The following is a 23076-nucleotide window of genomic DNA, read 5'->3' as shown; positions in this document are numbered from 1 at the left end:
TTCTGTGACCTGCCAAAGCAACACAGCATCTGGGAAAGGTCCTGTTTTCCGCCTTCTTCTTCGGCCAGGAGGAGGTCCAAACGCCAGATATCTGTACACCTTCCCTTTAAGAGGAAAGCGTGTCAGCAGGGAGTGCTCTAACCACTGAAACTCAGAGGAGAGAGCCTGTCTCCCAGGTCTGCTGACAGAGGATACTCAGAATCACCAGAAGAACAACCTCTGAACAGAGACAACTATAACAACTCCAGAGATTACCAGATGGCGAGAGGTAAAGGTAAGAATATTACTAACAGAAACCAAGACCACTCACCATCATCAGGACCCAGCACTCCCACTTCACCCAGTCCAGGGCACCCCAACACACCTGAAAAACTAGACCTGGATTTAAAAGCATATCTCATGATGATGGTAGAGGACATCAAGAAGGACTTTAAAGAACTACAGGAGAACATGGCTAAAGAGTTACAAGTCATTAAAGAAAAACAGGAAAACACAACCAAACTGGTAGAAGTCCTTAAAGAGAAACAGGAAAACACATCCAATCAGATGATGGAAATGAACAAAACCATACTAGACCTAAAAGGGGAAGTAGACACAATAAAGAAAACCCAAAATGAGGCAACACTGGAGATAGAAACCCTAGGAAAGAAATCTGGAACCATAGATGCAAGCATCAGCAACAGAATACAAGAGATGGAAGAGAGAATCTCAGGTGCAGAAGATTCCATAGAGAACATCGGCACAACAATCAAGGAAAATGGAAAATGCAAAAAGATCCTAACTCAAAACATCCAAGAAATACAGGACACAATGAGAAGACCAAACCTACGGATAATAGGAGTGGATGAAAATGAAGATTTTCAACTCAAAGGACCAGCAAACATCTTCAACAAAATTATAGAAGAAAACTTCCCAAATCTAAAGAAAGAGATGCCCATGAACATACAAGAAGCCTACAGAACTCCAAATAGGCTGGACCAGAAAAGAAATACCTCCCGACACATAATAATCAGAACAACAAATGCACTAAATACAGATAGAATACTAAAAGCAGTAAGAGAAAAAGGCCAAGTAACATATAAAGGCAAGCCTATCAGAATTACACCAGATTTTTCACCAGAGACTATGAAAGCCAGAAGATCCTGGACAGATGTTATACAGACATTAAAAGAACACAAATTCCAGCCCAGGCTACTATACCCAGCCAAACTCTCAATTAACATAGATGGAGAAACCAAAGTATTCCACGACAAAACCAAATTCACACATTATCTCTCCATGAATCCAGCCCTTCAAAGGATAATAACAGAAAAAAACCAATACAAGGACAGGAACCACGCCCTAGAAACAACAAGAAGGTAATCCCTCAACAAACCGAAAAGAAGACAGCCACAAGAACAGAATGCCAACTTTAACAACAAAAATAACAGGAAACAACAATTACTTTTCCTTAATATCTCTTAATATCAATGGACTCAAGTCCCCGATAAAAAGACATAGACTAACAAACTGGCTACACAATCAAGACCCAACATTTTGCTGCTTACAAGAAACTCATCTCAGAGAAAAAGATAGACACTACCTCAGAATGAAAGGCTGGAAAACGATTTTCCAAGCAAATGGTCTGAAGAAACAAGCTGGAGTAGCCATTCTAATATCAGATAAGATTGACTTCCAACCCAAAGTCATCAAAAAAGACAGGGAGGGGCACTTCATACTCATCAAAGGTAAAATCCTCCAAGAGGAACTATCAATCCTGAATATCTATGCTCCAAATACAAAGGCAGCCTCATTCATTAAAGAAACTTTAGTAAATCTCAAAGAACACATTGCACCTCATACAATAATAGTGGGAGACTTCAACACACCACTTTCACCAATGGACAGATCATGGAAACAGAAACTAAACAGGGACACAGTGAAACTAACAGAAGTTATGGATCAAATGGATCTGGCAGATATCTACAGAACATTTTACCCTAAAACAAAAGGATACACCTTCTTCTCAGCACCTCATGGTACCTTCTCCAAAATTGACCACGTAATTGGGCACAAAACAGGACTCAACAGATACAAAAACATTGAAATTGTCCCATGCATCCTATCAGATCACCATGGACTAAGGCTGATCATCAATAACAAAATAAATAATAGAAAGCCAACATTCACGTGGAAACTGAACAACACTCTTCTCAATGATACCTTGGTCAAGGAAGGAATAAAGAAAGAAATCAAGGACTTTTTAGAGTTCAATGAAAATGAAGCCACAACATACCCAAACTTATGGGACGCAATGAAAGCATTTCTAAGAGGAAAACTCATAGCTCTGAGTGCCTCCAAAAAGAAACTAGAAAGAGCACACATTAGCAGCTTGACAACACACCTAAAAGCACTAGAACAAAAGGAAGCAAATTCACCCAAGAGGAGTAGACGACAGGAAATAATCAAACTCAGGGGCGAAATCAATCAAGTGGAAACAAGAAGAACTATTCAAAGAATCAACCAATCAAGGAGCTGGTTCTTTGAGAAAATCAACAAGATAGATAAACCCTTAGCCAGACTCACTAGAGGGCACAGGGAAAGTATTCTAATTAACAAAATCAGAAATGAAAAAGGAGACATAACAACAGATCCTGAAGACATCCAAAACACCATCAGATCCTTCTACCAAAGGCTATACTCAACAAAACTGGAGAACCTGGATGAAATGGAGAAGTTCCTAGACAGATACCAGGTACCAAAGTTGAACCAAGATCAGGTTAATGATCTAAACAACCCTATATCCCCCAAAGAAATAGAAGCAGTCATTAATAGTCTCCCAACCAAAAAAGCCCAGGACCAGATGGGTTTAGTGCAGAGTTCTATCAGACCTTCAAAGAAGATCTAATCCCAGTTCTTCACAAACTATTCCACAAAATAGAAACAGAAGGTACTCTACCCAACTCATTCTATGAAGCCACAATTACTCTGATACCTAAACCACAAAAAGACCCAACAAAGATAGAAAACTTCAGACCAATATCCCTTATGAATATTGATGCAAAAATCCTCAATAAAGTTCTTGCTAACCGAATCCAAGAACACATCAAAACAATCATCCATCCTGACCAAGTAGGTTTCATCCCAGGGATGCAGGGATGGTTCAATATACGGAAATCCATCAACGTAATCCAGTATATAAACAAACTCAAAGACAAAAACCACATGGTCATCTCGTTAGATGCAGAAAAAGCATTTGACAAGATCCAACACCCATTCATGATAAAAGTCTTGGAAAGATCAGGAATTCAAGGCCCATACCTAAACATGATAAAAGCAATCTACAGCAAACCAGTAGCCAACATCAAAGTAAATGGTGAGAAGCTTGAAGCAATCCCTCTAAAATCAGGGACTAGACAAGGCTGTCCACTTTCTCCATACCTATTCAACATTGTACTTGAAGTCCTAGCCAGAGCAATTCGACAACAAAAGGAGATCAAAGGGATACAAATTGGAAAAGATGAAGTCAAAATATCACTTTTTGCAGATGATATGATAGTATATATAAGTGACCCTAAAAATTCCACCAGAGAACTCCTAAGCCTGATAAACAGCTTCAGTGAAGTATCTGGATATAAAATTAACTCAAACAAATCAATGGCCTTTCTCTACACAAAGAATAAACAGGCTGAGAAAGAAATTAGGGAAACAACACCCTTCTCAATAGTCACAAATAATATAAAATATCTTGGCGTGACTCTAACTAAGGAAGTGAAAGATCTGTATAATAAAAACTTCAAGTCTCTGAAGAAAGAAATTATAGAAGATCTCAGAAGATGGAAAGATCTCCCATGCTCATGGATTGGCAGGATCAACATTGTAAAAATGGCTATCTTGCCAAAAGCAATCTACAGATTCAATGCAATCCCCATCAAAATTCCAAATCAATTCTTCAACGAATTAGAAAGTGCAATCTGCAAATTCATCTGGAATAACAAAAAACCTAGGATAGCAAAAACTCTTCTCAAGGATAAAAGAACCTCTGGTGGAATCACCATGCCGGACTACTACTAATAGCTCTACTACAGAGCAATTGTGATAAAAACTGCATGGTACTGGTATAGTGACAGACAAATAGACCAATGGAATAGAATTGAAGACCCAGAAATGAACCCACACACCTACGGTCACTTGATCTTCGACAAGGGAGCTAAAAACATCCAGTGGAAGAAAGACAGCATTTTCAACAAATGGTGCTGGCACAACTGGTTGTTAACATGTAGAAGAATGCAAATCGATCCATTCCTATCTCCTTGTACTAAGGTCAAGTCTAAGTGGATCAAGGAACTTCACATAAAACCAGAGACACTGAAACTTATAGAGGAGAAAGTGGGGAAAAGCCTTGAAGATATGGGCACAGGGGAAAAATTCCTGAATAGAACAGTAATGGATTGTGCTGTAAGATCGAGAATTGACAAGTGGGACCTCATGAAACTACAAAGCTTCTGCAAGGCTAAAGACACCATCAATAAGACAAAAAAACCACCAACAGATTGGGAAAGGATCTTCACCTATCCTAAATCAAACAAGGGACTAATATCCAATATATATAAAGAACTCAAGAAGGTGGACTCCAGAAAGTCAAATAACCCCATTAAAAAATGGGGCTCAGAACTGAACAAAGAATTCTCACCTGAGGAATACCGAATGGCAGAGAAGCACCTGAAAAAATGTTCAACATCCTTAATCATCAGGGAAATGCAAATCAAAACAACCCTGAGATTCCACCTCACACCAGTCAGAATGGCTAAGATCAAAAATTCAGGTGACAGCAGATGCTGGCGAGGATGTGGAGAAAGAGGAACACGTCTCCATTGTTGGTGGGATTGCAAGCTTGTACAACCACTCTGGAAATCAGTCTGGCGGTTCCTCAGAAAATTGGACATAGTACTACCGGAGGATCCAGCAATACCTCTTCTGGGCATATATCCAGAAGATGTCCCAACCAGTACGAAGGACACATGCTCCACTATGTTCATAGCAGCCCTATTTATAATAGCCAGAAGCTGGAAAGAACCCAGACGTCCCTCAACAGAGGAATGGATACAGAAATTATGGTACATTTGCACAATGGAGTACTACTCAGCTATTAAAAAGAATGAATTTATGAAATTCCTAGCCAAATGGATGGACCTGGAGGGCATCATCTTGAGTGAGGTAACACAATCACAAAGGAACTCACACAATATGTATTCACTGATAAGTGGATATTAGCCGAAAACTTAGGATACCCAAGATATAAGATACAATTTGCTAAACGCATGAAACTCAAGAAGAATGAAGACCAAAATGTGGACACTGTGCCCCTTCTTAGAATTGGGAACAAAACACCCAGGGAAGGAGTTACAGAGACAAAGTTCGTAGCTGTGATGAAAGGATGGACCATCTAGAGACTGCCGTATCCAGGGATCCATCCCATAATCAGCTTCTAAATGCTGACACCATTGCATACACTAGCAAGATTTTGCTGAAAGGACCCAAAGATAGCTGTCTCTTGTGAGAAGATGCCGGGGCCTAGCAAACACAGGAGTGGATGCTCACAGTCAGCTATTGGATGGATCACAGGGCTCCCAATGGAGAAGCTAGAGAAAGTACCCAAGGAGCTAAAGGGATCTGCAACCCTATAGTTGGAACAACATGATGAACTAACCAGTACCCCGGAGCTCTTGTCTCTAGCTGCATATGTATCGAAAGATGGCCTAGTCGGCCATCACTGGAAAGAGAGGCCCATTGGACTTGCAAACTTTATATGCCCCAATATAGGGGAATGCCAGGGCCAAAAGAATGGGAATGGGAGGGTAGGGAAGTGGGGGGCGGTATGGGGGACTTTTGGGATAGCATTGGAAATGTAATTGAGGGAAATATGTAATAAAAAAAAACAGTGGAAAAAAAAAAAGCTGGTCTATGGGAAAATAAGATGACACTTGATGTTTAAAATGTTTTCTGTCAAGCCTGTTGGCCTGAGTTCAATCATTTGGAGCTAGATTATTGAAGGGAACAACTAAAAAAAAAAAAAAAAAAAAAAAGAAACTGTCTACTCTCCCAGGCGCCCAGCGAATGTTGCTGGAATTCACCCATTTGGCATTTGTTCATCTTCCCTTATACCTTAATCTCTCAGCCACCAACAGCTCTCACATCTACCAGCACAGGATTCTCCTGGGAAGACTGGGGGACAAGCATCTTTAAACTTACAGCATTCTTGTGGTCAGAATTCCAAATGTTTGCACACGCATGGCAAGCTTGGCAGCTGTACAGCAGGTATTTTATTATAAATGACATAGTCATAAGTCAGGTATCTCGGCCCTGAGAACAAAATTATTAATCCGAGTCAAGCTATCACATAGGAAAATGGAAACTGCACTACCATATAGATGGACTTTGCTATGATTTTTACTACTCTGTCCACTGCATGTATGTATGAGTGATAAAGGCAGCATCTTACCACTAGGAGACAGGATATTAAAAAACAAAGAGAATTTATTGAACTTTCTAGAAGCTATTTGACTTTTCCTGTGAACTGTGGTCCTCCACTGCCAGGTTGCTGACCTGGCTCCCCAACAAACACCACTAACACCTATTTATATTCTGATGACATACCCCAACCTGGTGCTGCCTGAGACCCCATTGTAAGGAATAGATACAGCTCAAATCCACAGGTTGGTAGAGGACAACAGATACAAAGATCATTCTCACATAAACAACTTGCAAGATTGTTGGTAATTGACCTTCACCAGGCATCTGGGGTACATGCTACTTTCTGAGTTACTGAGATTAAGGTAAATTTCACTTAAACTGGATGGACATCCTGCTTCAAGATTATGTCAGATTTGTATTAAATTAAATCTAAAACTGGGAGCACTTACCTAGCAAGGGTTCCAAATATGAGATCAACACCTCAGCAACTCCAGGGAAACTGACTTCAGCAAGATCCAGACTGCCAGGGGATGGTAAAACTTTACTTGTTAGGTTTGCAGTCACCTTTTTGTTGAGGCCGGCCAGTGGCTCACATGTCTGGGTTCAAGCCTGGAAGGCATCTTGGAATCTGGAAAAAAAGAGAGAATCTAGGCTATGAGAGTAAGGATGGAATCAAGACAATAGTCTGATCAAGATTCAATTTTAATATTGGCGAACATGCACTTATAAAGAAGGAGGGGGCATTCCCGCTGAATCATCCTTGGAGTCCAGCTGCAGGTGACCACGTGTAGGCTCTGCAACAGCTAGGTGGCAAATAGGAGCAGTGACAGTGGTAGAACAATAAGGTGGCAGGCTCCACCCCAGGTGATCTCCTAGTGACAAGAAGTCAAGCCTGCTCAGCCTATTTTCAGGCTATGGGGGGAGGTTACATCTTCTCCCTGTTATTAATATAAAAAAGGCTGGACTGAGGCATAAAATTTATTTATGCTCTATAGTTCTGCCTGAATTCTTAGGGCCTAGTGAAGAAACCTGTCTCAGTGGGATTCCCTAACTTTTCTCATGGTAAACCTTTATTTGGTTAAGACTGTCCTTTCTGTCCTAGTAAACATTTTGCAGACTTGCCCTGAGCTGTTGTCTCTGTATTTTGTAATGCTTAATTAGTTACTGAATAGGTAACTTCCTTGCTGAATTCCTACTGAATTCCAAGTTGTCAGCTTCATGATCTTTCTAGGACATTGGAACACTGGCAAAGACTTAACTATATCAGGATTCAATCTTAAAAGGAACTATAATAAGATAACACTAAAGGAGAGCACGTGGATCCTCATTAACAGCCTTGGGTGACAAGCAGGGAACAGGGAGGAGGGGGTGATGAACGGTTCCTTAGCACAAGGCCATTTGGCTTGTTAGGGTAGGAGAGTGTGATGGGCTTGCCTTCTCATGGTATGACCTCTAACATCTTCCCCCTTTGAATTTAAGTTAATGAGGCCACACTTAACTGAGGTGATCAAATGATCTTCTCATCTTTGGATGAGCAGGTATTAACCATGGATGTGGGAGCATTGACCCAATTCCTCCCATGGGTGCTGTCAAAACCCACAATCATGGCTCTTGGTATCTTTTGGGGAGGGGAGGCAGAGCCTCAGAAATGTTCTTTTGGTTGTAACTGGAACTAGATACCAACATCCATCCAAGCCGGGTGTGTCTCTCGGGGAACTCAGAAATGGTCAAGTTGGACCTTCCCCTGCAATGCTTAGCCTCGTACCACCGCTGTTGCCCATACTGGATTCATATTATTAGAACCAGCATGGACAGTTCTGAGTCCTGTGCAGCTCCTAAAGGAGAATTGTCAACCTCAGATTCAGCAAGGCCTCTACAAGAATTATGCCAATTGTAACACCACAATTTGTGACTCTTAGGCTATATTAGGAGCTAAAGGTCACCCTCCTCATCTCTGTTGTCTCTACGCCCTGAGGAACCAAGGGGACCTCGCATTTGCAGCAAGGGTGGAAAACTGGAGACCAGCAGTTGCTCTCTTTGTATCGGTGGGAGGGACATATTCTTCGTCTGAGCAGCTTCAATCTGTGACTTTACAAAACTGGTTAATCTATTAAAGGTCCAAAGGCCAAAAGACAAAAGCAGTAAAATACCCACGAAAGGTCCCAAAAGGCTGGGAAGTAAAGTAGTGAGCCAAGGAGAAGTAGAAAACCAATTTTTATACTAATATTTTTGTTTCTCTCTGTTGTGTATTCTCTCTTCTAAACTAGTTCTAACTATGTCTATGCTATCTTGAACTAAGCCAGTCTTATCAGAATAAAAACAACATTCTTCTAATATCTGAAATTTCTGCCTTTCTAGCCCTCATTGCAAACCTTAATCCAAAATCAGACCAAATTCCACAATATGTACTGGAATGCTTTTAGAATGAAAATTAGTAGCTGCCACCTGCACCCGCTTGGGGGCAGGGATACACGCCTGGTACAGTCAGGCTGAAGGGTGTTGATTGACCTGCTTGAAAAACAAAATCCAGACAGTGAAAGGCAACAGTACAAAGTTTCTTCCTGGAAGCCCAGGTTCTTTATTCAGTTGCAAATTAACAACAATCAAGCTCAGGCTCTGGCCTCCATGTGTGGGGGAGCTGGCTTTTAGAATTAGTAAAAAGGCCAGAGATTCTCTGGAAGTGGAGGCTGTGTTCTGGATTAACTTTGCTAAGTAATTAAAATTTTTAGCTATCTTCAATATGAATCTCTAATATTGGACTTATAACTAGACCAGTCCAAGACTGAGTTAGAATAACTGGTCACCTTGAAGAAAAGAGAAAGATCATTATGACTATTATATGACTAATCTTTGTAAGTCAGAATATACAGTCTCTGATGTTCTTTTTGCCATAAGGTTAAAAAGCTTGAAGCAAGACAGCTTCACTAGTCCAAACTGGAAAAATGGCAAGCAAGGATGGGTCGAAAACATGTATCCAATTTAGCTTCCTTGTCACTTCAGTCAGGGCACTGAGCTAACTCACCTGCCAGCTTGTCACATGAATTAACCATCATGCTTCTGCAGCGTTCCATGGAGAGAACCTATATTTTTCCCTTCCCTGATAAGGTAGCTGTTTAGGATCAAACCTTATGCCAATAAGTAGATCCTTTTAAGATACTATAAAGCATTTATCAAGTTGTTTGACATCCAAATTTCAAAATTCTAAAATAAAAGTATGATTTAAATAATGTCCATGGGAATACACTAAAAAATATGCACGGGAATATAATTTCCCCCTTCTTTGTCTTTTAAGAAGTTAAAGTTTTAAAGTTCCACAATATCTTGTCCTTTAGAATTAATAACTTGTTGACAAAACATCTCAAATACTTGACTGTTATAGTCAGTATTCATGTAACATGGTCAGTGACTAATAACACTTTCAATTGTTTCTCTTAAAGAGCGGTTGTAACTAGAAGGCTTGAAAAGTTATTAATAGTTACATATGCATAATTTATTTATTGATTGATTGATTTAAAAATAAGAGTATTTATTTGCAGCAATTTATTAAGTATAATTCCTCCAGGATTCACACTCTTATATGGAAACAAGTAGTAACTGAGGACACTAAGAGGAAAAAATTTTACATGCACAATTTTCAAGAATTCTAAAATATTATCTTAAACCATAACTGTTTTGAATATATAAAGAATGAGATTATATATCTAATCCATCTTATATGGAGGACCTATAGACTGCCTGAGATATAAATCCAGCATGGCATTGCTTTAAGATGTCTAGGCAATCCAGAACAATTTATTAAATGTCTAAAACCAGCCTTCTTAAATGGACAGCATTTTTTCTATATGTTGTATATGCATAAGCAATTGCAAATTTGAGAATTAATAGCATCTGAAGGACAATCTTAAGCAATTGTGAGCTCTGAGATATAATATTGACTATTAATATACAAATTAATGTTTGATTGTTCAGCATTTTAAAACACCATCTACAGCACACAACTTAATTATCTGTGCTGAAACAGGGGGAAGAATAAGCATGTGATCCAATTTGCATCTACTTACTTCCCATAGAGGGGTTTTTTGTAAACACAATAATTGGGATGTATGCATGCATGAATTAATAAAAGATACAGAAGCATGCATAAAAACAATTTTTAACTTATCTTTGGGATATTGATTGTCAATCTCATTTAAAATGATGGTATGCAATGGATCAATTATTAATATTTTGTAATAACCAAATTAATTGCTGTTTTGAACACAAAACAGACACTTAGTCAGGTTTTTAAGACACAATTTTTGTTATAGATTTTCTAAAATACACGAATATATCTTACAATTCTTTATTAGTACCACAGTTGTTTAAATAGGATGTAGAAATTGTGTTTTGAAGTGAACGCCACCTCGGCCTTGCCCACACTCGGCCTTCCTCTCAGGCAGAAGAGGCTGAAGGCAGCCCAATCTGTTGTAGGCCAGAAAGCCCACCCCGAGTCTTAGCAGGAAAAATGCGGCTACCCTGGTCGGGACAGGTAGAGGCTCATGGGGCAATGGCGAGTGTGGCCCTCTCCTGAGTTTGTTACAAAGCTGTCTGCTTTCGGGTGGCCTCCTGCACCACTCCTGCTCAGGGAAAGCTGTGTGCCCCAAGGCCCCACCCCACAGCAGCCAGCAGCTAGCTGGCTCCATGTGGGCCAATGATCGGCTGGGAGGATGAGAAAATGACTTTATAATAATATTTTCTCTTGCCAAAGAATTGTTGTGGGCACAGCTAATATTTAATTACCATTGACTATAATTAATAACGATTATAAAAGCTTTCTTTATTTTCTGTAAAGCCTTCTGTAGTAAACTAAAACCCTAAGTAATAAAAAGATATTGCCTCTGAATCTTTTCAGGAGCAACAGCTACTCCCCAGAACTTAAAAGCTCCTTGTGTGAGAGCAAGGATTTAAAGTAAACTTCCCTTGAGAGGCAATTGCTGATAAATTATTTCTACTTAGAAAACAATATACACTGGAAGATTTAAACTATTGGCTTCTTGTATAGAAGCAGAAATGATAAAAATTTCTCACATAATGTAGATCAATATTTAGTCATACCTAGAGGCAAAATATTCCAGTTATTATAAACTTACTAGAAGCAAAACCTTTACAATCAGTAAGATGCAAAGGAGAGAGAAAAAAGAAACAAACTTTTGCATTTATAATAACTATATAAAAGGTAGGCAAGCCAGATTGTAATGCCTTTATAAATTTTACAATCTGATTGACCCTTTATAAACTATGAATTTGAAGTTTATTAAAAGAGCATCTGGTTAGATCTGCAAAGGTGCTCTTTTAGCTAAAAGGAATTTCCCCTGGAGGCAAATCTCCAGAGCTTCCCTAGGCACCATTTGCAAGACAAAAGAAAGGCACTCAAACCAAGCAAAAGCTGCTCAGAGCTTAGTTCCTCTTGCCATGAGGACAGATATTAGATTTACTAAGTTTCATTTGCAACATTAGATTATAAATATAACTTTGGGAAAGCAAAACTCAATTTCAAAATAATTTATCACTTTAAGAATCAACATTAAAACTTCATTACTACATTGAGAAATTTGGCTGCCAATTTATATCTATGAATGCATGACAGTGTAAGCTTTAACACTTCATTAAAGAGACATTGTTTTAATTTTATCTTAATCTTATGTTCTAGCACAACAATCACATTAATTATTATCTCAGTTAAAAGTATCTAAGTAGGTCCAGTTTTTTGGCCTGCTAGCCACCTGTGTGTGTGAAAAGACTCCTGAGTTGCCAATTTAAGGCTAACCTTCTGTTACCAATATAACAATTATTTATCCTTAACCAATAAGTTATGAGCTGATTGTGAAGACATGCAGAGCACATTACCAGTAAACAAACAAACAAAACAAACAAAAACCCAAATGAAGCAGCTACATCAACACTTTTCTAAATTTTCACATAGCTCTAAAAACATACACAAAATACACAAAGCAGAAACCAACAGCTCCAGACACGTGCAACCCCTACTCGTCCTCCATGAGTAGGCAAAAAAATTAGAAGGGTAAGCTTCCATTTCATAAACAAAACTTGGTCCCTCTTGACAGATTTCTGGAGACCATCAGGTATTCCTGGCTCTCCCTACTTCCCAGGGCGTCCCCTGGTGAGGTGACGGCCTTCCTAGCACATCTGCTGACCACAGCCTGAAGGGACAGCTGCAAATACCAAGCTCACATTTCAGAAAATCCCATTGTCTACAAACACCAGAGAAACCAAACTCAGGCAGATCTAAACTTAGACTGCGCCACGTTTCAGAGGCACGAGAGAAAACACAGACAACAATCCAATACAATGAGCACATGTTCATTTCTGGAAACATAAGACCGACACTTATATCAAAGACATCGGCTGGAACACACACAACAGGGGTATTCCCTGATTTTCTCTCTGTCCCTGGGAGAGTTTCAAGATCCACTTTTCTCCCGCCTGATGCAGGTTCCAACTGTGGCCATCCGCCTGATTATTAAATACCTTTTATTAAACCCTAATATTTCTCTAGCCTAAAAAAGCAGCTTCTGGAAGCTGTGGCCAACTGCCTGCTTGTTGAGTTCCTAGTTCCCGATAGCTCACTGCTAAACCTAAGGGAATCCAGCACTTGGGTTTAGTGCTGATCCAGCTTAGCCCATACCAACCTTCTCTGGTATGAATTTTAATTCTTTTCTTCTTCCATGGAGCTACAAACCAGCAGTGCTTCTTCCACATGTCCTGTGCCTTTCTCAGGTCCTGCATTGGTTTGCCAAATTGTTGAGGCCTGCCACCAGCTCACATGTACGGGTTTGAGCCTTGAAGGCATCTTGAAATCTGGGAGAAAAGAGGGAATATAGGCAACGAGAGAAAGGATGGAACCAAGACAATAGTCTGATAAGGTTCAATTTTAATATTGGGGAACACGCACTTATAAAGAAGGAGGTGGCATTTCCGCCGAATCATCCTTGGAGTTCATCTGCAGGTGACCACATATAGCATCTGGAACAACTAGGCAGCACAAAGCAGCAGTGGCAGTGGTAGAAAAATAGGGTGGAAGGCTCCACCCCAGTTGATCTCCTAGTGACAACAAGTCAAGCATGCTCAGCCTGTTTTTAGGCTGTGGAGGGGGGTTACACCTTTTCCAGGTGGATTGAAGCATTCATCTGGACTAAACCTTCTCAGATAGTAGCTTAAAAGATCCTCCATGGAGTAGTCTGCACAGGTGAGAGTGTGGACTACAGAAGCTAACAGCTTCTGGGACAGGCGGGAGCCACAGATCTTCTGAGGAAGCCCCCTTTTCAGGCTCCAAACATCCGGACACCTTCCCTGCATGAGGATATGGGTCTATCCTGCCCCTGCCCGGGAGGGCTTTGCAGGAGCACCAAGGGGAGCCATCTTGGTTCCCGGATCCCTCAGAGACTAGTCTGTGTAGGTGAGAGTGTGCACTACAGAAGCTAACAGCTTCTGTGACAGGCCAAAGCAACACAGCTTCTGGGACAGGTCCTGTTTTGGGCCTTCATCTTCGGCCAGGAGGGAGGTCCAAATGCCAGATATCTGTGCACCTTCCCTGTAAGAGGAGAGCTTGCCTGCAGAGAGTGCTCTGACCACTGAAACTCAGAGGAGAGAGCTAGTCTCCCAGGTCTGCTGATAGAGGCTAACAGAATCACCAGAGGAACAATCTCTAACCAGAGACACCTATAACAACTAACTCCAGAGATTACCAGATGGCAAAAGGTTAATGTAAGAATCTTTCTAACAGAAAGCAAGACCACTCACCATCATCAGAATCCAGCACTCCCACTTTGCCCAGTCCAGGGCACCCCAACACACCAGAAAACCTAGACCCGGATTTAAAAGCATATGTCATGATGATGGTAGAGGACACCAAGAAGGACTTTAATAACTCACTTAAAGAAATACAGGAGAACACTGCTAAACAGGTAGAAGACTTTAAAGAGGAAGCACAAAAATCCCTTAAAGAATTTCAGGAAAACAAGACCAAACAGGTGATGGAATATAAGAAAACCATCCAAGACCTAAAAAGGGAAGAGGACACAATAAAGAAAAAACATAGTGAGGAAAAGCTAGAAATAGAAACCCTACGAAAGAAATCTGGAAACATAGAAGCGAGCATCAGCAACAGAATACAAGAGATGGAAGAGAGAATCTCAGAACATCAGCACAACAATTAAAGAAAATGGAAAATGCAAAAAGATCCTAACTCAAAACGTCCAGGAAATCAAGGACACAATAAGAAGTCTGAACCGACAGATAATAGGAGTAGATGAGAATGAAGATTTTCAACTTAAAGGGCCAGCAAATATCTTCAACAAAATTATAGAAGAAAACTTCCCAAAACTACAGAAAGTCATACCCATGAACATACAAGAAGCGTAGAGAACTCCAAAAAGACTGGACCAGAAAAGAAATTCCTCCTTACACATAATAATCAGAACAACAAATGCACTAAATAAAGACAGAATATTAAAAGCAGTAAGGGAAAAAGATCAAGTAACATATAAAGGCAAACCTATCAGAATTACGCCAGACTTTTCACCAGAGACTATGAAAGCCAGAAGAGCCTGGAGAGATGTTATACAGACACTAAGAAAACACAAATGCCAACTCAGGATACTATACCCAGCCATTCAATTATGTTACATGGAGAAACGAAAGTATTCCAAGGCAGAACCAAGTTCACACATTACATTTCCAAGAATCCTGCCCTTCAAAGGAAAATAACAGAAAAAAAAAACAATACAAGGACAGAAACCACATATTAGAAAATACAAGAAGGTAATTCCTCAACAAACCTAAAAGAAGACAGCCAAAAGAACAGAATGTCAACTTTAACAACAAAAAATAATAGGAAGCAACAATTTCTTTTCCTTAATATCTCTTAATATCAATGGAATCAACTCCCCGATAAAAAGACATAGACTAACAGACTGGCTACACAAACAAAACACAACATTTTGCTGCTTACAGGAAACCCATCTCAGGGAAAAGGACAGAAACTACCTCAGAATGAAAGGCTGGAAAACAATTTTCCAAGCAAATGGTCTGAAGAAACAAGCTGGAGTAGCCAATCTAATATCTAATAAAATCAACTTCCAACCCAAAGTTATCAAAAATACAAGGAGGGTCACTTCATACATATCAAAGGTAAAATCTTCCAAGAGGAACTCTCAATTCTGAATATCTATGCTCCACATACAAGGGCAGCCACATTCATTAAAGTGACTTTAGTAAAGCTCAAAGCACACATTGCACCTCACACAATAATAGTGGGAGACTTAAACACACCACTTTCACCAATGGACAGATCATGGAAACAGAAATTAAACAGGGACACAGTGAAACTAACAGAAGTTATGAAACAAGTCGATGTAACAGATATGTACAGAACATTTTATCCTTAAAAAAAAAGGATAAAACTTCTTCTCAGAATCTTATGGTATGTTCTCCAAAATTGAACACATAATTGGTCACAAAACAAGCCTCAACATATACAAAAATAATGAAATTGTACCATGCATCCTATCAGATCTCCATGGACAAAGGCTGATCTTCAATAACAAAATAAATAATAGAAAGCCAACATTCACATAGAAACTGAGCAACACTCTTCTCAATGATATCTTGGTCAAGGAAGCAATCAAGAACGAAATTAAGGACTTTTTGGGGTTTAATGAAAATGAATCCACAACATACCCAAACTTATGGGACACAATAAAAGCATTTTTAAAAGGAAAACTCATAGCTCTGAGTGCCTCCAAAAAGAAACTAGAGAGAGCACACATTAGAAGCTTGACATCACACCTAAAGCTCTAGAACAAAAGGAAACAAATTCACCCAAGAGGAGTAGAGAGCAGGAAATAATCAAACTCAGGGGGGAAATCAACTAAGTGGAAACAAGAAGAACTATTCAAAGAATCAACCAAAGGAGGAGCGGGTTCTTTGAGAAAATCAACAAGATAGATGAACCCTTAGCCAGACTCACTAGAGGGCACAGGGACAGCATTCTAATTAAGAAAATCAGAAACGAAAAGAGAGACATAACAACAGATCCTGAAGGAAATCCAAAACACGATCAGATCCTTCTACAAAATGCTATATTCAACAAAACTAGAGAACCTGGATGAAATGGACAAGTTTCTAGACAGATACCAGGTACCAAAGTTAAATCAAGATCAGGTTAATGGTCTAAATAGTCATATATCCCCTAAGGAAATAGAAGCAGCCATTAATAGTCCCCCAACCAAAAACAGCCTAGGACCAGATGGGTTTAGTGCAGAGTTCTATCAGACCTTCAAAGAAGATCTAATCCCAGTTCTTCACAAACTATTCCACAAAATAGAAACAGAAGGTACTCTACCCAATTCATTCTATGAAGCCACAATTACTCTGATACCTAAACCACAAAAAGACCCAACAAAGAGTAAATTCGTTCCAAGTCACGGCCAATCCAGGGGGGTAGTTGTGGGATGATGAGTGAGCAGCTAATCAGGAGCTGACACGTCACACAGAGGGGTATTTAAGCAGCTCCATTTCCCGGGTTCGGGGTCTTCCTGATAAGTAAGCAATAAAGCTTTGCCATAGAAGGATCCAGTTGTGCGAGTGTGTTTTGCTGGCGAAATGTTACAAGGTCAAGTGATGCTGAAACCCGGGACTATATCATCACCAGGCGCCGAAAGGAGACCCCCCCCCCGTTCACACAGGGCGGATTCAGAACTATGGGACAATACAGCTCTGCAAGCTATGGCCTTGAACTTTCTCCAGCGTTAGAACCCTTTCTGTTTCTTTTCACAGGGCTCGTTCTTTTCTTTAGATTGCATGCAGTTTCCACAGGAGGAATTGCTAGCTAGTATTCAGAAGAGGTCAGGTAAGGTTAGAAAAAAGGCAAGAAGATAGCATGGGAGCCTCCCACTCTGTGGTGACCTCCTTACAGTCGGTCCTGAGGCAGTGTGGCTTGAAAATCTCCACCAAGACACTAGAAGGCTTTGTAAAAGAGATAGATCACATAGCACCGTGGTTTGCATGCTCAGGGTCCTTAACTATCCCCTCTTGGGAGAAACTCAGGGGAGATTTAGTTGGGGAGCAGGAGAACGGCAAAGTTAAAGCAGGAACCATGCCGTTGTGGAAGCTCATTAGATCGTGCTTAAAGGACAAGGAATGTCAACAAGTAGTTAAGGCAGGGCAGAAAATTCTGGACTAAGTTCAAGAAAGCCTATCAGAGGCAGAGCGGGGGAGAGAGAGTAGGAGCAAAGAGGAAACATGGTGCACCAAATAAGCATACAGGTCTTTCCACGGGTCTCGAACCCGAGGAAAAGATTATGTCGGGGAAGAACACCTGGGGTGAGATAAGAAGAAAGGAGGAGAAAAAACAAAAGAAAAAAGCTCAATCAGTGGAGGTCCCTAGAAGAGGGAGCCTATACCCGCCACTAGATGAGTTTAAGGAGCTAGCTCTTAGCAGCTCAGAATCAGATGAAGAACTTAGCCCCTCTAAGGAAACAAACTCAGAGGAGGAAAAAGCTTGTTATGAGAGAGAAAAGTACCAGCCAGATAAAATGCAAGCTAATCAGTCAAAAAAAAAACCAAAAGCGGCTGGCGAAGGCCAGCTTGCTGCTCAGCCTCCGGGCTCTCGGCTTCAAGGTCATAGTGCACCTCCACCCTGTGCGGATCCCCTGCCCTGTGTAGTGTGTCAGCCCTGCGCAGAGAGGCAGTGCACAGACTCGTTCATTCAAAGGGAGGAACAAAGGAAGATGCAACAGGCATTTCCGGTCTTTGAAGGAGCCAAGGGTGGGTGTGTTCATGCTCAGGTAGAGTATATACAGATTAAGGAGCTTGCCGAGTCTGTCCATAACTATGGAGTCAGTGCCAATTTCACTGTAGCACAAGTCGAAAGACTTGCGGCCTTGGCAATGACTACCTGGGACTGGACAATGGTGATAAAAGCTGTGGCTCCAAATATGGGAATGTATCTTGAATGGAAAGCATTGTGGCAAGATTTCTGCCAGAGGCAGGCAAGGGCTAATGCTACCATGGAAGGGGATCAAAGAAAGTGGACTTTTGAATTACTTACAGGTCAGGGACTACACGCTGCTAACCAGACAAATTATCATTGGGGAGCATATGCTCAGATATCAGCTGCCGCTGTTGAGGCGTGGAAAGCACTACCTAGGAATGGGGAGGTGAGTGGACATTTGACAAAGATTATCCAAGGTGCACAGGAGTCATTCTCAGATTTTTTAGCCAGAATGACAGCAGCAGCAGGGAGAATATTTGTAGACCCAGAAGCAGCTATGCCTTTAATTGAACAATTGGTTTATGAACAAGCTACGCAGGAATGCAGATCAGCAATCACACCTAGAAAGAGTAAAGGGTTACAGGACTGGTTAAAGGTTTGCCGTGAGCTTGGAGGGCCACTTACTAATGCTGGATTGGCAACAGCCATTCTGCAGGGGAGAAAGCGCTCGGATTCAGCTGAGCTCAAACTTTGCTTTAATTGTGGCAAACCAGGACATTTAAAAAAGGACTGCAGCGTCCCTATAAAAAGGACAGCACCAGGATTGTGTATGAAATGTGGTAAAGGATATCACTGGGCTAAGGACTGTCATTCAATTAGAGATGTACGAGGCAGGCTCTTGCAGCCAGGACCCCCTCAAGTGGTAGAAAATGAGAATGAAAGCATTTCAAAAAACGAGTTTCGGGCCCTCAAGTCCCAGGGCCCCCAAACATATGGGACTCAGGTGAGCAACAGGTGGACACCACGGTCCACAGGGCAACAGAAGGCTCGGCTGGATTGGACTTCCATGCCTCCACCCAATTCATGCTGATGCCTCAGCTGGGGAGTGCAGCCAATTCCTACTGATTACAAGGGACCTTTGCAATCTGAAAGTGTCGGTCTAATTTTGGGCAGGGCTTCCCTCACATTACAAGGTCTCATTGTTTACCCTGGAGTTGTAGATCAGGATTATAAGGGGGAACTTCAGGTTCTCTTTTCTTGTCCACAAGGTGTCTTTTCTATATCACAAGGGGATAGAATAGCACAATTAATAATTCTGCCAAGCTTACATGGCTGTTTTTCCTCCTCTGGTGTCCCTCGAGCTGCCAGAGGAATTGGTTCTACTGGAAATGATTCTGCTTACTTAATAATGCCTTTAGATTCCAGGCCATCCTTAGAGTTAGTTATAGAAGGGAAACAATTTAAGGGGATTTTAGATACAGGAACAGACAAAATTATTATTTCTTCTCACTGGTGGCCAAAAGCCTGGCCCATAACTCAGTCATCATACTCTTTACAAGGCTTAGGCTATCAGTCCTGTCCCACTATTAGCTCCTGTTCTTTGAGCTGGCAAGCGCCTGAAGGTCAAGCGGGACAATTCACTCCTTATGTCTTACCACTCCCAGTTAATCTCTGGGGGAGAGATATTTTACAGGCAATGGGAATGACCTTGACTAATGAATACTCACCACAAGCTGTTCAAATGATGAGAAAAATGGGCTATACAGAAGGAAAAGGATTAGGGAAAGGAGAGCAGGGTAGGCTTGAGCCTGTCCCTCAGGAGGGTAATACTGGGAGACAAGGTTTGGGTTTTTTCTAGAGATGGCTGTTGAGGGTTCCATGCCCATACCATGGCTTACAGAGGAAGTTGTATGGGTTCTTCAATGGCCTCTTTCCTCTGAAAAATTAGAAGCAGCCACAAAATTGATTTCTGAACAACTATGCTTAGGTCATTTAGAGCCCTCTACCTCACCCTGGAATACACCTATTTTTGTAATTAAGAAAAAATCTGGCAAATGGCGCTTATTACATGATCTCAGAGCAATTAATGCAAAAATGCGCCAGTTTGGGCCAGTTCAGTGAGGACTACCATTGCTTTCTGCCTTACTAAAAAATTGAGAGATTATAATTATAGATATTAAAGACTGCTTTTTCTCTATACCTCTGTGTCCTCAAGATAGACAAAGATTTGCATTTACCATCCCAGCCATTAACCATTTGGAACCTGAATAACGGTACCAATGGAAGGTCCTACCTCAGGGGATGGCAAATAGTTCTACCATGTGTCAACTGTACATGCAAATGGCACTTAAATCAGTTAGAAATTATTTTCCATCTCTGCTCGTAGCAATTTATATGGATGACATACTCCTTTGTCATGACAATTCACAATTATTGCAAGATGCATACCCTATATTAATACAGACATTAGGTCAATGGGGATTACAAGTAGCCACTGAGAAGATGCAAGTTGCTCAAATGGGAACCTTCCTAGGGTCACGTATTTATCCTGATAAAATTGTTCCTCAAAAATTAGATATTCACAAAGATCAATTACATACCTTAAATGATTTTGAAAAATTACTGGGAGATATTAATTGGCTGAGACCATTTTTGAAAATTGCATCAGCAAAGTTAAAGCCTTTATTTTATATTTTAGAAGGAGATACTCACATCTCCTCCCAAAGAGCACTTACTCCAGCTGCTTGTCAAGCTTTACAAACTATAGAAAAAGCCTTACAAGATGCCCAATTACTACGTATTGATAAATCAAAGTCATTTGAATTGTGCATATTAAAAACTGCACAGTTGCCAACAGCAGTCTTGTGGCAAAATGGACCCTTATTGTGGGTCCACCCTAATGCTTCCCCAGCAAAAATTATTGAATGGTATCCTAATGCAGTCGCTCAACTTGCACTTAGGGGAATAAAAGCTGCCATTACGGACTTTGGAGAGGAACATCATATACTAATCGTGCCTTATACCTCTGCTCAAGTTCAAACTTTGGCAGCAACGACTGACGATTGGGCAGTCTTGGTTGCCTCCTCTTCAGGAAGAATTGATAATCATTTTCCTAAACATCCAATTTTGCAGTTTGCCTTAACTCAAGCCATAGTGTTTCCAGTAATTACAGCTAAACACCCACTTGCAGATGGGGTGGTAGTATATACAGATGGATCCAAATATGGCATAGGTGCATATGTAATAAATGACCAAGTAATATCCAACCAATATAATGAGACATCACCCCAGGTTGTAGAGTGTTTGGTGGTACTAGAAGTCCTTAACACTTTCTCAGGACCACTCAACAACATTATATCTGATTCCTTATATGTAGTTAATGCAGTCAATACGCTTGAAGCTGCAGGCTTAATTAAACCATCTAGTAAGCTTGCTCACATTTTCCAACAAATTCAGTCAGCCTTGTTACACAGAAGACATTGTGTCTATATTACTCATGTCAGAGCTCATTCTGGCCTTCCTGGCCCTATGTCTCATGGAAATGACTTAGCAGACAAAGCCACTAGAATCGTGGCTGCTGCCCTGTCTTCACAGACAGAGGCTGCAAGGGAATTTCATAAATGCTTTCATGTAATGGCTGAAACTTTACGCCGCCATTTCACTTTAACCAGAAAAGAAGCTCATGACATTGTCACCCAGTGTAAAAACTGTTGTGAATTTTTACCTACTCCTCATGTAGGGGTAAACCCTCGTGGCATCAGGCCATTACAGGTCTGGCAAATAGATGTCATGCATATTTCCTCCTTTGGGAGAAATCAGTATTTATATGTTTCTATTGACACCTGCTCTGGTGTAATGTTCGCCACACCTTTAACAGGTGAAAAAGCCTCTCATGTTATTCAGCACTGCCTAGAAGCATGGAGTGCTTGGGGCAAGCCCACAATCCTAAAAACGGATAATGGGCCAGCATATACTTCTGCAAAATTTCAACAATTTTGTCATCAAATGGATGTCACTCACCTGACTGGCCTTCCTTATAATCCTCAAGGACATGGCACTGTGGAACGTGCCCACCTCACACTCAAGTCTTATTTTATAAAACAAAGTTGGTGAGGGTGTTGATGAGACTCTGCCCTCAGTGCCAACAGTAGTTGTTTCCATGGCACTTTTCACACTCAATTTTTTGAATCTCGATGAGCAAGTACGTTCTGCAGTTGATCGACATTGCTCAGACCCTGTTGGACCAAAAGAAATGGTAAAATGTAAGGATGTTTTAGCTGGTCTGTGGAAAGGGCCAGATCCTATATTAATAAGATCCAGGAGAGCTGTCTGTGTTTTTCCACAGAGTGAAGACAACCCGTTTTGGTTGCCGGAACGACTCACCCGCAAGATATTCATCAAGGATGGTGTGGAAGATGCTGACCCCCTGAGGACTGTTCCTGATCCTGACAATGCTGAACTTGTCTCAGGTTCCTAGTATAATGGGCAGACAGAGATGGGCCATAGTAAGATCATGGCCAGTACCTATACTGGTATATTCCAATTCTTCTACCTTCCCTTTATTTTTGGCAACTGAATATTTTTAAAGAAAAAGATTATTTCTAATTGGGCAGATTCCATTACCAAAATAAAGTGAGCTCTGGAGTGTTATTTAATGCTTTAATGCAAGTTGCTCAAGGAGCACAATCAGGCTCAAGTGATGTTGGAAATAATGTAACTTCACCTATAAACACCACCACGATCATGATAAAGGGAAATGCGACTATTCCCAAAAGATCATGATGGACTGTTGACAATGCTACTGCTATACGCAGCATGCCTTGATGTCATCCGGACCTTGCATTTCATAT

General features: G+C 40.8%; 1 pseudogene; it reads left to right on the top strand.

The window, feature by feature from the left end:
• The first annotated feature begins 17392 nt into the window (after window positions 1–17392).
• Window positions 17393–19316, top strand: LOC147004827 (igE-binding protein pseudogene; annotated as a pseudogene).
• The last annotated feature ends 3760 nt before the right edge of the window (window positions 19317–23076 follow it).

The sequence above is a fragment of the Mus caroli genome, unplaced genomic scaffold (assembly GCF_978045245.1).
Source record: "Mus caroli unplaced genomic scaffold, Mus_caroli_1 scaffold_5, whole genome shotgun sequence".
Lineage (NCBI taxonomy): Eukaryota > Metazoa > Chordata > Mammalia > Rodentia > Muridae > Mus > Mus caroli.
Note: the sequence above shows the minus strand (reverse complement) of the source record. Positions and strands in the feature narration are given on the sequence as shown.